The following is a 13,810-nucleotide window of genomic DNA, read 5'->3' on the forward strand; positions in this document are numbered from 1 at the left end:
GTCTTTATATTCCTTTCCATAATTCTTATTCTACGTTTTTCTGGTATCTCCCGTTAAAAAAACCTGATCTCAAGCGCATATGTAGAGTTATGCTGACACAGGTTGTCATGTAATTTAGAGTAGCCACTCCTAACGGACCCAGCAGAGTCGGGGCTTCGAAGGGTTTCAAACGAGGGCGGAAACAGATCCTCTTTCCGAAACATTGTGTTATTTAAAATACTGGACGGTGGACAAGTCCAAGAAATCAGTAATCCTGAGTGTTTTTCGCCATTATCAGAACCCTTTCGAATCGAGTTCTTACCCCCGTATTTGGTACACAAAACACTGCATCCATAAAACAGTGAAAGCAAAAGTGAACTGAATCCAAAAAACACTCCGCAACCTGTAGTCCGCAAGCGAACTATACCGACCGAGCGACCGCCGCTTGTCGGCTAAGTTAGTGCCATCTTTTGTGGATAGAGGATGTCACGTGTTCAGCGCAACGGATCCCCACGGCCGTTAATCTCGGTTTTCTAGACCGGAGCCGCTACTTTTCCATTCGAACAGCTCCTCAACTATCCTCATGAGGCTGAGTGGACCTCGTTACAGACCCACTACTTCTCAGAAAATCTGGTAGCGCCGGGAATCGAACCCGGGACCTCTGCATCTGTAGCCAGGAACTCTGACCACTAGACTACAGAGGCGGTCAAAACTGACGCGAAATTAGCAGTGCGGGTTTTGTTGGGCTGGAGGCGACTGCAGTCGGCATACCATCACACAAAAAGACGTGACTACAATTCCCTCCGCGCCCCTGGTCGTTCTTTTCGAGAAAATATAAAGACGATTCGGTTGTTGCCTGAAGTCATCGACACTGTGCACGTACATCACAAGCGTCGCAATATTTCGCGTTAGTTTTACTACCCACTGCGTCGCGACGTCCGGTCATATGCAACGTGAGAGGCGTGCGCTGTGCTCGAGCATGGAAATGACTCAATTTCGACGAAGTGTGTGCGCTGTGGGCAGAGTCACTGTAGGTGCTGCAACAATAGCTCCATAACCGCACCCACGGGGAGGGTTTTGTCAACTGCGTCTCACACAATGGAACAATACTGCATTGCCTGCATGTACACATTGATTACTCAACTGCGGTTCTGCTTATCCATCTAAGTGCAGCCCACGAGAAATGTCGTTAAAACACTATTTCCTCCTCCTTTAAAACTAATTAACTTCCATGGTTCAGGATCCCACGCGACACCCTCTATCCGCAACAGTTGGCACTAACTTCGCAGACAAGCGGCGGTCGCTCGGTCGGTATAGTTTACTTGTGGACTAAAATCACGGAGTTTGTTGGTTTATTTTTTGGTTCAGGATCTCTGCTGAGGAATTCGTTACTTTCTCAGCTAGCCAAGAACCTCCTCACGTTTATAGAAACCGAAATTTCATCAACGTGTTCACAAAAGTCCGCATTTGACTTTTATTGTGCGTCAGTTCAATGCAGCCATACCCTCGTAGCCTATACTTCGAGATATTACTCCTACCTCTCTTGCTCTCTCTACGACGGCCCATTAGACCTTGGTCGCTGTTTCAGTTTCTTAATCTATTCACAATCAGTAGGACTCCCTGGACGGGAGATCAACCCGTCACAAGGCCGCTACCTACACACAGGACAACACAAACACAGAATAAACGCACAGACATCCATGCCTCGAGTGGTATTCGAACCCACGATCCTAGTGTTTGAGCGACCGACGACAGTTCATGCCTTCTCCACTGTGATCTTCACTACCGTTAATTTCTGCCATTTCCTGCTCTTGCTTCACACATACTCTCTATGACACTTAATTCAGGTGCAATACGAGTATATAGCGCTGAGATTATTATTATTATTATTATTGGAGGGGGTGGGTTTCCCCATGCACCGCGACTAATAGTCTATTGTACGTCCCCCTTTGATATTCTACCAGTCGCCATACCCTGCCGGTACTGGTGCTCGCTATCAGCCCCGTTCAGCCAGCGAGGCTGGCAGTGGTACCCGATAACTTCCCCATCTACCGGAGGCATTGGAAACTACTTGGGCGGGAAACTTTCTGCCTAATTTTGCGTGCCGTAAATCTATGACACGGGAATTTTTCCGCCCTTAAAAATTCCACTACCTCCGCCGGGTTTGAACCCGCGTACCTTGAGTCATGAGGTGGGAACGTTACCCCTAGACGAGGCCGCTTAGCGCTGAGATGGTTCCTACTTTATATTTCTTGCGTAATTTTTTTTTATCCAGACGGCCTGAAACCTTCCAATGTATAACACATAACTCCCACTTCTATTTCCCTTAACGAATCACTAACTCCATGGAGTTGAGTCCTTTTTGAGAAGCTGCCGTTTGCGCAGCTGCTTAAGAATTTCCAGACAACTTATGGAACCCGAAGGTTGATTATAGTGTTCACAAGAGCCCTCCACTGGTCTCTATCCTGAGACACATCAATCCAGTCCATACCACCCCATCCTATCTCTCTAAGATATATTTTAATATTACCCGCCATATACGTCTTGGTCTTCCTAGACGTCTCTTTCTTCCTGGCTTTACCATCAAAATCCTATATGCATTCTTCTTCTCCTGACGCATGCTACATGCCCTGCCCATTCATCCTAGTTGACTTGATCATTCTAATTATACTTGGCGAAAAGCACAAGTTATGAAGCTCTTCATTATACAATTTTCTCCAACCTCCTGTCACTTCACCCCTCTTCGGTCCAAATATTCTCCTCAGCACCCTGTTCTTAAACACTCTGTCTATGTTCGTCCCTTCATGTCAGAGACCAAGTTTAATATCATACAAAACCAGACGCAAACTACGATTTGTCACTTCATTGTAGGTGTCTGCAATATCTCGGCCCGAAGGTGAACACACAAATCACACGAGAGCTAGGCCCCAAACATTTGGAACCGGGCCAGTTATGTCCTAAAGAGGCTGGGGCCCCGATTCAGTGGTGGACATAAGAACGAACTAACATGCTGACTGAAGGACTGAACAAGTGCGTAAGCAAGTGCGAATAAATTTCTTAGAAAATATCACCTGTTCATTTAAAGTGCAGTGGTTACAGTACGCAGCACCTGGCCTAACGTTATGAAACTCAGCAACTTTCCCACATATCGCGTTTATGTGTTTCATGCTACTCCCAGAATAAGCAGAGATTACTTCCTTAAACAGAATTAATCAGCTGGTTTAGTAATAGAGACGCAGGGAGATTTCTGTAAAGCAGGAATTTAATTTTCAAATATTATTCAGATAAACTTCAGGCAGCAAAAGTTTCAAACATTACAGATTTGGCGGGTTAGTGTTTACAAATCCATGTTTGAGAGATTTTGAATCCCAGTGTTTAAACAGGGCAAACAGAGAGCAGAGTCTGCTCCCACAGTCGAGGCAAGAGTAGGACAAAGAAGCAGAATTCTGGGTAAAACACATCCCGCGCGGGAGAACAGAAATGGAACCAGCACATAAGTAGAACGGAGGGCGATCGCATGCGGAGAACTATATAGAAAGGAGCGAGAACTGTAGTTTGAAGTCCCTTGTATGTCTTCATGCCGTGGTGCATGGGAAAGTTTATGCAGCACACCAAGAGGCAGACGTTATGGGAAGAGAGTCCAGAAGCGGGCAATACCATCTAAACATTATAATCAGAAGAAGAGGAAGATGATGATGGTGATGATGGAGGAGGAGGAGGAGGAAGAGAAGAAGATGATGATGAAGGAGGAGATGTTGATAATGATGATGATGATGGNAAGGAGGAGATGTTGATAATGATGATGATGGAAAAGGAGGAGGAGAAGAAGAAGACGAAGAAGAAGAAGAAGAAGAAGAAGGTGATGTGGTGATGACGATGAAGGAGGAGGAGGAGGAGGAGGAGATGATGATGATGAAGAAGGAGGAGGAGAAGAAGATTGTGGTGGTGGTGGTGGTGGTGATGATGATGGAGGAGGAGGAGGAGGAGGAGGAGGAGAAGATGGTGATGATGGAGGAGGAGGAGAAGATGGTGATGATGGAGAAGGAGGAGGAGGAGGAGGATAAGAAGATGGTGGTGGTGATGGAGGAGGAGGAGAAGATGGTGATGATGGAGGAGGAGAAGAAGAAACAGAAGGCGGAAGAGAAAACTTATAAATATAATAAAGTGAGAATAATGTATAAAAAACTAGAATAAATGGAGCTTTGGTCCAGCGCCCCCTGTGCGCCCTCATAATATGCTGCTTGGCAACGTTTACAGCAGAATGTAAGAGGAAGCGTGAAGCACAGTCGAAAATGAACGGGAATATGAGATCTAAACTCGGGGCCGGGTATATTTACAGCTTGCATCAAGAAGAAGAAAAGAGGAGAGAAAGGGGTATAAGAGGGGAGGAGAACATGACTAATAAGAAGACAGCGAGATGAACTGGACTTCCTTCTGTCATCTGTCCAGCGTCGCTCAGAAAAGGGCGCGACCAATCCCCTGTTGACCGCAGGGGCGTCTCCTTGCGCTATATAAGGCAGGCATACACACATTCTCATTTACCAATGTTTGTCCGTCTTCAGAGTAACTACCTAAGAATATAAAGCCTTTCGTATCAGCTTAAAGGAAGGTTCTACTGCAATATTTACTGAATCTCACTAATTTGCAATGAAGCGGTCAGTGTTTCCACACACCCACGCAGCAAATTGTTCCCTGAAGTTTTCACTGCCACTGATATAAACTCCATAACAAAATCATTAAATATAAAACAAGTTCGTGGAACTATCCCGATTCTAACACAATAACAGTCACACTTTGGTACCACCATAATAAAAGGAACGCCAAGCCTGGAGTTACGAACGAGTCTAGAGGCTGCTTCGTATTGGGAATGTAGCACAAGTAATGCTGGCAACCCAACGATCGAAAAAAAAAAAATACTCCACGGAATAGAATCCTTCCTCGAGAAGCTAACAGTTGCTCAGCTAGTCATGCTCGGCATTTTATGGAACTCAAAAGTTCATTACTGTGTTCACAGACCCTCGAGAAGCTAACAGCTGCTCAGCTAGTCATGCTCGGCATTTTATGGAACTCAAAAGTTCATTACTGTGTTCACAGACCCTCGAGAAGCTAACAGCTGCTCAGCTAGTCATGCTCGGCATTTTATGGAACTCAAAAGTTCATTACTGTGTTCACAGACCCTCGAGAAGCTAACAGCTGCTCAGCTAGTCATGCTCGGCATTTTATGGAACTCAAAAGTTCATTACTGTGTTCACAGACCCTCGAGAAGCTAACAGCTGCTCAGCTAGTCATGCTCGGCATTTTATGGAACTCAAAAGTTCATTACTGTGTTCACAGACCCTCGAGAAGCTAACAGCTGCTCAGCTAGTCATGCTCGGCATTTTATGGAACTCAAAAGTTCATTACTGTGTTCACAGACCCTCGAGAAGCTAACAGCTGCTCAGCTAGTCATGCTCGGCATTTTATGGAACTCAAAAGTTCATTACTGTGTTCACAGACCCTCGAGAAGCTAACAGCTGCTCAGCTAGTCATGCTCGGCATTTTATGGAACTCACAAGTTCATTACCGTGTTCATAGACGCCCGCCGGTGGTTCCGGTGACAAGCCGAGTGTATTCAGCTCACTGCCTCTCACCATATTTCCTTAATATACATTTTAATATTATCCTCCTACCTACATGCTCCGACCAACTTATCCTCCTTGATTTCATCCTTCTATGTCTGTATGTACGCGTGTAGTCCTTTCTCGCCACAAATGGCATAACCATTGGAAATGTACTTATCTTACTTTTGTCGTCTATTAATGATAAATTTAATTTTTCATGAAATTATTATTAATTTATTACTGTTATATAGATTGCATTATTTTGTATTTTATCTGTTAGTTATTTTTGTGTCATTCTACGTACTCGTGCTAACTTTGTAATTGGCCTCTGAGCTGTTAAGTTTGCACGTATGTAAACAGGAACTGAATTGAATTATTACTATTAATCTTTATCATTATCATCACCGTCATCACCATCTAGCAGGCAAGGATTATACCACTTCTTGACGCGTTCCAGCCCCATTCGTCCAGTGGTCTCATCAAAGATTGGTTCCTTATTCCATGTGGTTCACAACATCTTGACAGTTTGGCATGTCTGTTTCTTTTTTTCTGCTGACATCCTGAATACAGGTGGTCTTATATTCCAAACTGTTGTCCAGTATGGGTTCTGCTTCTTGCTTTTTTTGACACGCATTCATTTCTCCCGCTCTGTCCAAGTGTATTTTGTCGCTGATCTCATAAATTTCATTTCAGGGGCTGTGTCTGATTCTGTCATTAGTTTTCATGGTCCAAGCTTTCTCGCCCATACAAAAGAATCGGCAGAGAGCAACGATATTAAGAAAAATCCTTAAAAGGAAGAGATACAATGCTTCAGAATTCGAGAAGTTTTTTTTATTAGTCTTGTGCGCATGGATACGGATGCAGTAAGCAACTAATAGCATTCCCTTTTTTTGTGGGTCTGCGTGTTAAAGTCTAGCCGCTTAATTCTCTTTACTGACAATCGTACTGCTAGCGGTTATGCAAGACCTGCCAAGCTGTTTGAACACAATGAACAGATTTCTGTGCCCAACGAACGGAGTAAAAACTTCTAAAAATCGTCTATTCTGCACGCTTCTGCGGTCTCTAAACCTTATACAGTCTGTTGCACCTACTCTGTTGGTTCGCTCGCGGATTTCTTCTTGTCTTCTACCCTGAAGATGGAGGCGATATGTTTCTCCGAAATGTCGGTTAACACAATTTCTACGCGGTGCCACATCCCAGAAGACGGCTTTCTTCATAGTCACTGCCGTCAAAACCTCAAAACTTACTTATACGAATTATTTGCAGTAGCCTCTGGGGGAATCTGCCACCTCATAATGTCAGAACCTGTCTCTTCTCGGTCGAAAAATAGAACCTCTATCATGCACTGCGTAAAACTCACCGGAAGTGTCTGAGAGTTCCACATGCCAGCCCTGAGCTACCGATGCATTTCAGCCGCAGCGGACGACATCTGTAATAAAGAAAAACATAGTGAGATTTGAGATTATCACAATAATATAAACTTAATCTACTCTGAATCTTAATGCAGTGATTCCTCCGAAACGTCGCTATCTCTGGTCCTGTGAGATATGTTTGATATGTGGTGACGTCACGCAAGTGTCACACGGAGACACATGATTTCGTCTTAAAAAACCTCCGTGGCCTGTAGTCCGCAAGAGAACTCTACCGACCGAGCGAACGCGGCTTGTCGGCGAAGTTTCTAGACCGGAGCCGCTATTTCCTTGAAATAGCTCCTCCGTTATCATCACAGGGCTGAGTGGACCCCGTTCCAGACCCACTACTTCTCAGAAAATCTGGTAGAGCAGGGAATCGAACCCGGACCTCTGGATCTGTAGCCACGAACTCTGACCACTAGAGGCGGTCTTATTTCGTCTAAAGCACTAAAAATAATGCCTTAAAGTAGGTCTCAATCGATTCCTTACGCGTTTTTTTAACCAACAATCATGTTTGTTGCATGAGACTGTCCGCATTTCCGTTACCATAGGCCGACAGGACTGATGACGAAGACCGAAAATCTCCGAAACGTCGCATTATTACTCTTATATCGACGTGACCGATCACAGTCCAATCGCTCTCTGATGACGGAGGCTGAAGCGAGAAATAGAGGATTGTGACCATCAATACAACTATCTTTCTTGGCATAAGATACATGTATATTTATTATTAAAATTAATACTACCAAATCTTTCGATTAGTGTTGCTGATCTTCAGGTGGGAACTATACGTCAGAAATTTTTTTTTTAATTTTATTGCATTTCCCTGACATACTGAAAAATCTGAGTTCAGTTTTTCATTATCGCCTAACTAAACGCCTACTTTCCATTCACTACAATTTCAGTGTCTGACACGAAGAGCTGAAAAACGACTCTGCTATGAGTGCGTCATGAAGCCAATAAAGCAATACAATCTGAAGGGCTGCACTGTTAGTATTACTGATGACAGGAGTTTACGACGCACGCCGCTCAGATGGCCTCGGGTGGCATGATATACATACCAAGCTTCAGGACAATCCGTTCAGGCGTTCCTGTAATATTAAGGTTATTGCTTCAACAATTTAAGAGGCTGCGGTGTTGTTATTAATGACGGATGGGACTTCTGAAGTACGACATTGAGACGACTGCGGGGGGCAAGACATACATACGATGTTTTATGGCGATCGGTTCAGGCATTCAAGTAATCTTAAGGTTATTGCCTCAACATTGTAAAAGGCTTCAAAGTTGATATTACTAATGGGAGTGGCTTATGAAATACGCTGTTAGGATGACCTTAGGTGACACGATATACATTCCAGTTTTCATTAAGATCGGTTTAGGCGTTCAAAAGTTGTTAGGGGGGATAAACTTACAGACACATATACACAGATAGCAAGGTGATTTCATAAGCCTAGCTTTCTTTTTAAAAACAAGAAAAGTCGGCTAAAAATAATGTTACAGTGCAGCAAATGTGGTAAACTTAGTGGCTCTTAAAGACTGGAGCTTTTAGTCATCTTGAGAATTCGGCTATGTGTGACGTGTGCTAATGGATATAAACTTTAGTCTTTGTTTTGATATGGACGTTGTGCGCTTAATATGTTGCCTGCATGGCCTATTCTATTATACAGTGGCTATTATGTTTCAAATCATACCGTGTTCTTATTGGTGTTCTGCGTAGTGTTCCTGTGATTAGACTGATCATGATCACACAGCAGGATGCAGGAAACTAAGTTCACTGCATTCAGTCGCTGCGAAAACTTCAACTTCATACGCTTTTCAACTGTTATTTCACCTCTTTCAGAGTCATATACTCCCTCAGCACTCTCGAACCCTGGCCTGCCTGCCTTCCTTTAGCCGGAATGTAATGAATGTAATGTATAAAACACAAAAATTATTTCTCCACATTTTATTTTTTATAGTTTTTAAAAACTGCAATCTTAGGAAAAGTTTTATAAGCATCATGGATGTGTCATGTCACTTGATTTTCGTCAAGTGCATACTTAAATGGGGGGGGGGGTACGCGGTAGCGTAGTTTGTTGAGGCACCATGCTACAAGCCGGAAGGTCGAGGGTTCGAGTCCCGATGAGGTGGATTTTTCAATTGACCTAATACTTCCAGACGTACTATACCCCTGGGGTCGACTCAGTCTCTAACAGAAATGAGTACCAAGATTCCTGGGGGGGTAGCGGCCGGCGCGTAAGGCTGACAACCTCACCTCCATCTTTGAGCCGATTGTCTAAATAATGCGGGACCCTCAGCATCTCATAATCCTATGGGCCTCCATGGTCTGTTACAGGGATGGGTTTACATATTTAAGTACTTATAAATCCAACAGATATGAAGCAATATGTGGAGACGTTCAAAAAATAATTAAAGGTTTTGAAAAGAACGAAACTCAAATAACATGCTATAATGTACTGCCAGTCCTAATCTATGTGTTAAAAAGTTTAACTCATGTTTCAACAAAGGGAGGGACGAGTTCAAGATTAGAAGAAAAAGTTGAAGATTAAGGAGGAGGAGAATTAGAACACAGAACAGAGAAATGTGTTTGGAAGGCAGACAAGAAAATAAAATATTCCGAACTGACAGAAACGCTTCTTGGAAGTCCTCGGAAACCAGAATTCTACATCTACGAAAGCCACACTCTTCTGTCCCTGAGAATTCATGTTTTGTATGCTAATGGCAACAGCCGCTCCTTTATGAAAGACAAGTCTTATCTCGTTTGATTCATCCCTTCCGGAAAATTTAATTGGATTTCTTTAAACCGGTCGAAATTCTCTGCATGCAGTGCCCACTGGGAGCTGTAGGCAACTGAGTTGTTTATTGACTTAAACCGAAGTAGTCCCATAATTATCAACCGAAGACTTCCAGTATCGAGCTCCTACTTTCCAGCACCAGATTACAGCTTAGCGTATAGTTGCCCGGGGGAAGAAACAATGCAATTAATAGCATTGGTTAAATACGCAGTAAATCAAGCAACTACAAAAACTCCGTGGCCTGTAGTCCGCAAGCCAACTATACCGACCGAGCGACCGCCGCTTGTCAGCGAAGTTAGTGCTAAGTTTTGCGGATAGAGAGTGTCGCGTGGTCAGCGCAACGAATCCCCACGGCCGTTAATTTCGGTTTTCTAGACCGGAGCCTCTATTTCCTTGAAATAGCTCCTCAATTATCGTCACGAGGCTTAGTGGACCCCGTTCCAGACCAACTACTTCTCATAAAAAAAAAAATCTGGTAGCGCCGAGAATCGAACCCGAACCATGTATCTGTAGCCAGGAACTCTGGCGGTCGTAAGCAACACAAAACAAAATTCTAAGCTAACTTAACCCACGTTTGTTAGCAACAATTTCTTCACGTTACACTCACTGGTAATGCTGTCAAATCTTCATGTGAAAATGGGATGCATCAAACGAAAGACAGTCTGACATTACAGCAAAACTTACTTCACTTAAAATCTTTTAAATCTTGCTTCTCCCTTGTCATTTTGTCAAAAAGAGAAAGAAAAAGAGAAAATAGGAGAAGAAGAAGAAGGAAGACCCATCACAGTAAGAACAAAGCTTCCCCTTTTCCAAGAAGAGTATATTTATAGTTATGTACGTTTTATTATTATATTGTCACTTGTATCAGTGACTAAGACGCGGGTTTGGATTGGTAATTGGATTTATTAACCACCTACAGGTCGTAACTACAATTAATTATTACACTATTGCAGATTTACACACTACAAATCACTCCACACTAATCTTCCCAGTCTATTTCCACTAGTCTCCACTGTCCGTTTCCTGGCAACGGATTTATAACACAGGAACTGTAGAAGTCTCACTAAATCACACATTTCCAATATCACTGTGCTACAGCACACATAAATTCTTGAAATCATACGTTAAATCTTCACAGGCTTACTTCTTGTACTCTTCTGTACTCCTCCAGCTTACTGCTATCCTCTTGTTTGCGTGCCTCTGTCACTACTACTAACTCATAACTGCTCTGAACCCTCCTTAACTCTTATTCACATAGCCACGGTACGAACATGCATCACAGGAAACACATGTCACGTGATCACTACCTATTGTTGTGTGATGTGACCGCGGACACGGAAAACACAGCTTCCTCTATTGTTGCGTGTTGTACCGTGTTTACAGAGCTATTGCCTGGCAACGAGTTGATAAAATCCGTTACAATATTCATCATTAATGGACGTTCTTACGAAGTAAAATTTGTAATAATTTTCGATAATATGTCTCGGAAATCATTATATAAAACGATATAGTTTTATTGCCATAAATTCGATTACAATACAGAATTAATGAGAAGTTACGTCTACGTGTAAGTGAAAGCTATGTGACGGAATTAATTATCATGTTGGAGACCTCACGTTCAATCCAGCCGACTGTCAACTCTCACCAGTTGATCACAGTAGATCACGTCCTACCAGTTAACAAACAATGCTCTAAATCGTATGACAATCTTTCTCATAGAAACTTCTCCGAGTCAAGAAATATATACAGAGAGATCTTAGTATTTACCTTATTTATGTGGAATGAATATTTTCGTATGCACGAACTCATAATTTGTCATTATTACAAGTAATTCTGCAAGCTTGTTCATTACATACTTTTTCTATAGGAGACTTGCAACAGGTTTAATACTTACGTTTTATTCTTTGGAGCATACTGGTTACTATAAGAACGAATATCATCTGGTTCAACGTTAAAAAATCACTTTTCTTACGGATTTATGTCTTTCATGTGAATTTCAGAATAAACAGAGACAGTTTTCCTAAACAGCATTAACTGTCTGTTCTTTGTATTGGTGAGGTAACGTGTTTTGCTGTCAGGTAGGGACTTAACTTTTAAATATTGTCACGTGTTAGCGATTAGACACAGGGTTTAAATTGATAATTGGATTTACTGAACCCTTAATTATAAACAGTTATAAGAGTTTCACCTATTTACACACTCTAAAAATAATTACTGCAAACACTAAGCCTTCTCAGTCTGTCATATCTTCTGTAGTTACTACTTGGCAGCGGCGCCTAACAATGCAATCCAAGACTCTATACTGGTAACCGCCGACTCCGACCTCCGAATTCCGACTGCTTGTAGGTTGGTTTGGGTTGGGTAAATTGCTGTTGGCCTCGCCAGCACAGTCAGTCTTGCTTCTAAGTCCCATAGAGCTTACAGCCATATTTTACTGCCTCACATCTCTGTAAGTCGTGAAACCACTGTCTCCAGCACAGTCATCTGTCTGCTGTTGTCTCACTGTTGTGTCGTCTGATTTGGCGCGATTTCTCGTTGCCGCAGAAACGTGTTTACCGAGCCGTTGCACAGCAACGGCTGATCCACACAGATTTTGCGGGATAGAAGGATATTCTCGTGGGCCGTATAAAACCAACTGTCGTGCAGACAGGTGGACAGCCCTGCCGTAAAACGACGGATGCTGAAGAGCAAATTCATTCATTCATCAGTAATCTGTCAGACGACAGGTCCACAGTCTCTTCCAAAACAGTTCCTCCACTTAATGCGATCTTCTGTTTTTGGAAAGAGACTATCCAGGAAAAGTGATAATGTGGTAGTTTTTCCATTTGCTTTCCACATCGCAGTACAGCAGCCGTTCAAACCACTCTGGTCACGCCTGTTGCTATACGAACTTGAACCATCTCGAGCATCATTTGCTCTGTGCTTCAAGTCGCTGCTGATGACGCTGCTTCCGGCATCAGTTTTTGGTGTCTCTCTTCGTCTGATGCCTACCCTTTGACCTGTCCAGCAAGGGAGGCCCTGCCAGTAGCTACGCTACCGCTGGTATAGCTCTCAGGGTCCTTGGCATACTCAAACCCCCTCACCACGATAAGGTGGAGACACCAACGAGGGGGAAGAGCAAATAACGCACTGAAAATATATGTGTACACCAGAATGCTGATATAATCTTGTCAGAACCTTCGCAACACGCTATTACGTCACTAAACTAGACCAGACTGTGTTGCGTCTTCCAGTGACACGCCACGTTGAATTGTCTCGCGTGTCACTTGATGTATAAAGTCATCAAAGCCCGCCAGTCCACTCATGAGTGGCTGGGGGGGGGGAAGCATCCCTCACATTCCGCGCGCCACCTTTCCACCTGGACTTAAAGAAAGAATTATAATTGTAAAAAAAAGTATATGTCAAACATTAACATCACAAATTATAACTATTAAAAACGATTTCGTTCATGCATCAATGGCTCTACAGCCCTTTGTTTGGCCTTGGCCTTGGCCCTGGCCTCTTCTTCAATTTCGTATCTTTTTACACATTCTGTAGGACTCCTTGGATGGGGAATCAGCTCATCGCAAGGCCGCTACCTGCATACAAAAACATCCATGCTTTGAGTGGGATTTGAACCCACGATCCCAGCATTCGAGAGAGTGAAGACAGCTCACGCCTTAGACCGCGAGGCCACTGTGATCGAATAAAAAAAATTATTCTATACAGAATTCTATAGTGTGATGTGTAAAAATATCTTAAACACAAAAATTATTTTTTTTAATTCCCTTAGTGCGGGGTGGAGTCCAACTGGGTCCACTCGGCACGGCGGCCACTGATTGGCCTATTGTAGCCTGCCCCGGGTGATTATGATGATGGAGAATTTGGTGGAATGAGGACTGGCAGGGGAAACCGAAGTATGAGGAGAAAACCCGTCCCAGCGCCACTTTGTCCACCACAAATCCCACTTGACCAGACCCGGGATTGAACCCGGGCCGCCGCGGTGGGAAGCCAGAGACTAACCGCTTGAGCTATGGCGCGGCCT

General features: G+C 43.4%; 1 protein-coding gene across 2 annotated transcripts in view; it reads right to left on the bottom strand.

Annotated features, from left to right (window-relative positions):
- LOC111862204 (metabotropic glutamate receptor) overlaps window positions 1-13,810 on the bottom strand; it is a 177,642-nt gene that overhangs the window by 84,516 nt on the left and 79,316 nt on the right. For both annotated transcript variants that reach the window (XM_023847412.2, XM_023847411.2), the window contains exon 2: window positions 6,940-7,008. The gene's annotated coding sequence lies outside the window, so the exon portion shown is untranslated. The remainder of the gene's footprint in view (window positions 1-6,939; window positions 7,009-13,810) is intronic.

The sequence above is a fragment of the Cryptotermes secundus genome, unplaced genomic scaffold (genome assembly GCF_002891405.2).
Source record: "Cryptotermes secundus unplaced genomic scaffold, Csec_1.0 scaffold1288, whole genome shotgun sequence".
Taxonomy (NCBI): Eukaryota; Metazoa; Arthropoda; class Insecta; order Blattodea; family Kalotermitidae; genus Cryptotermes; species Cryptotermes secundus.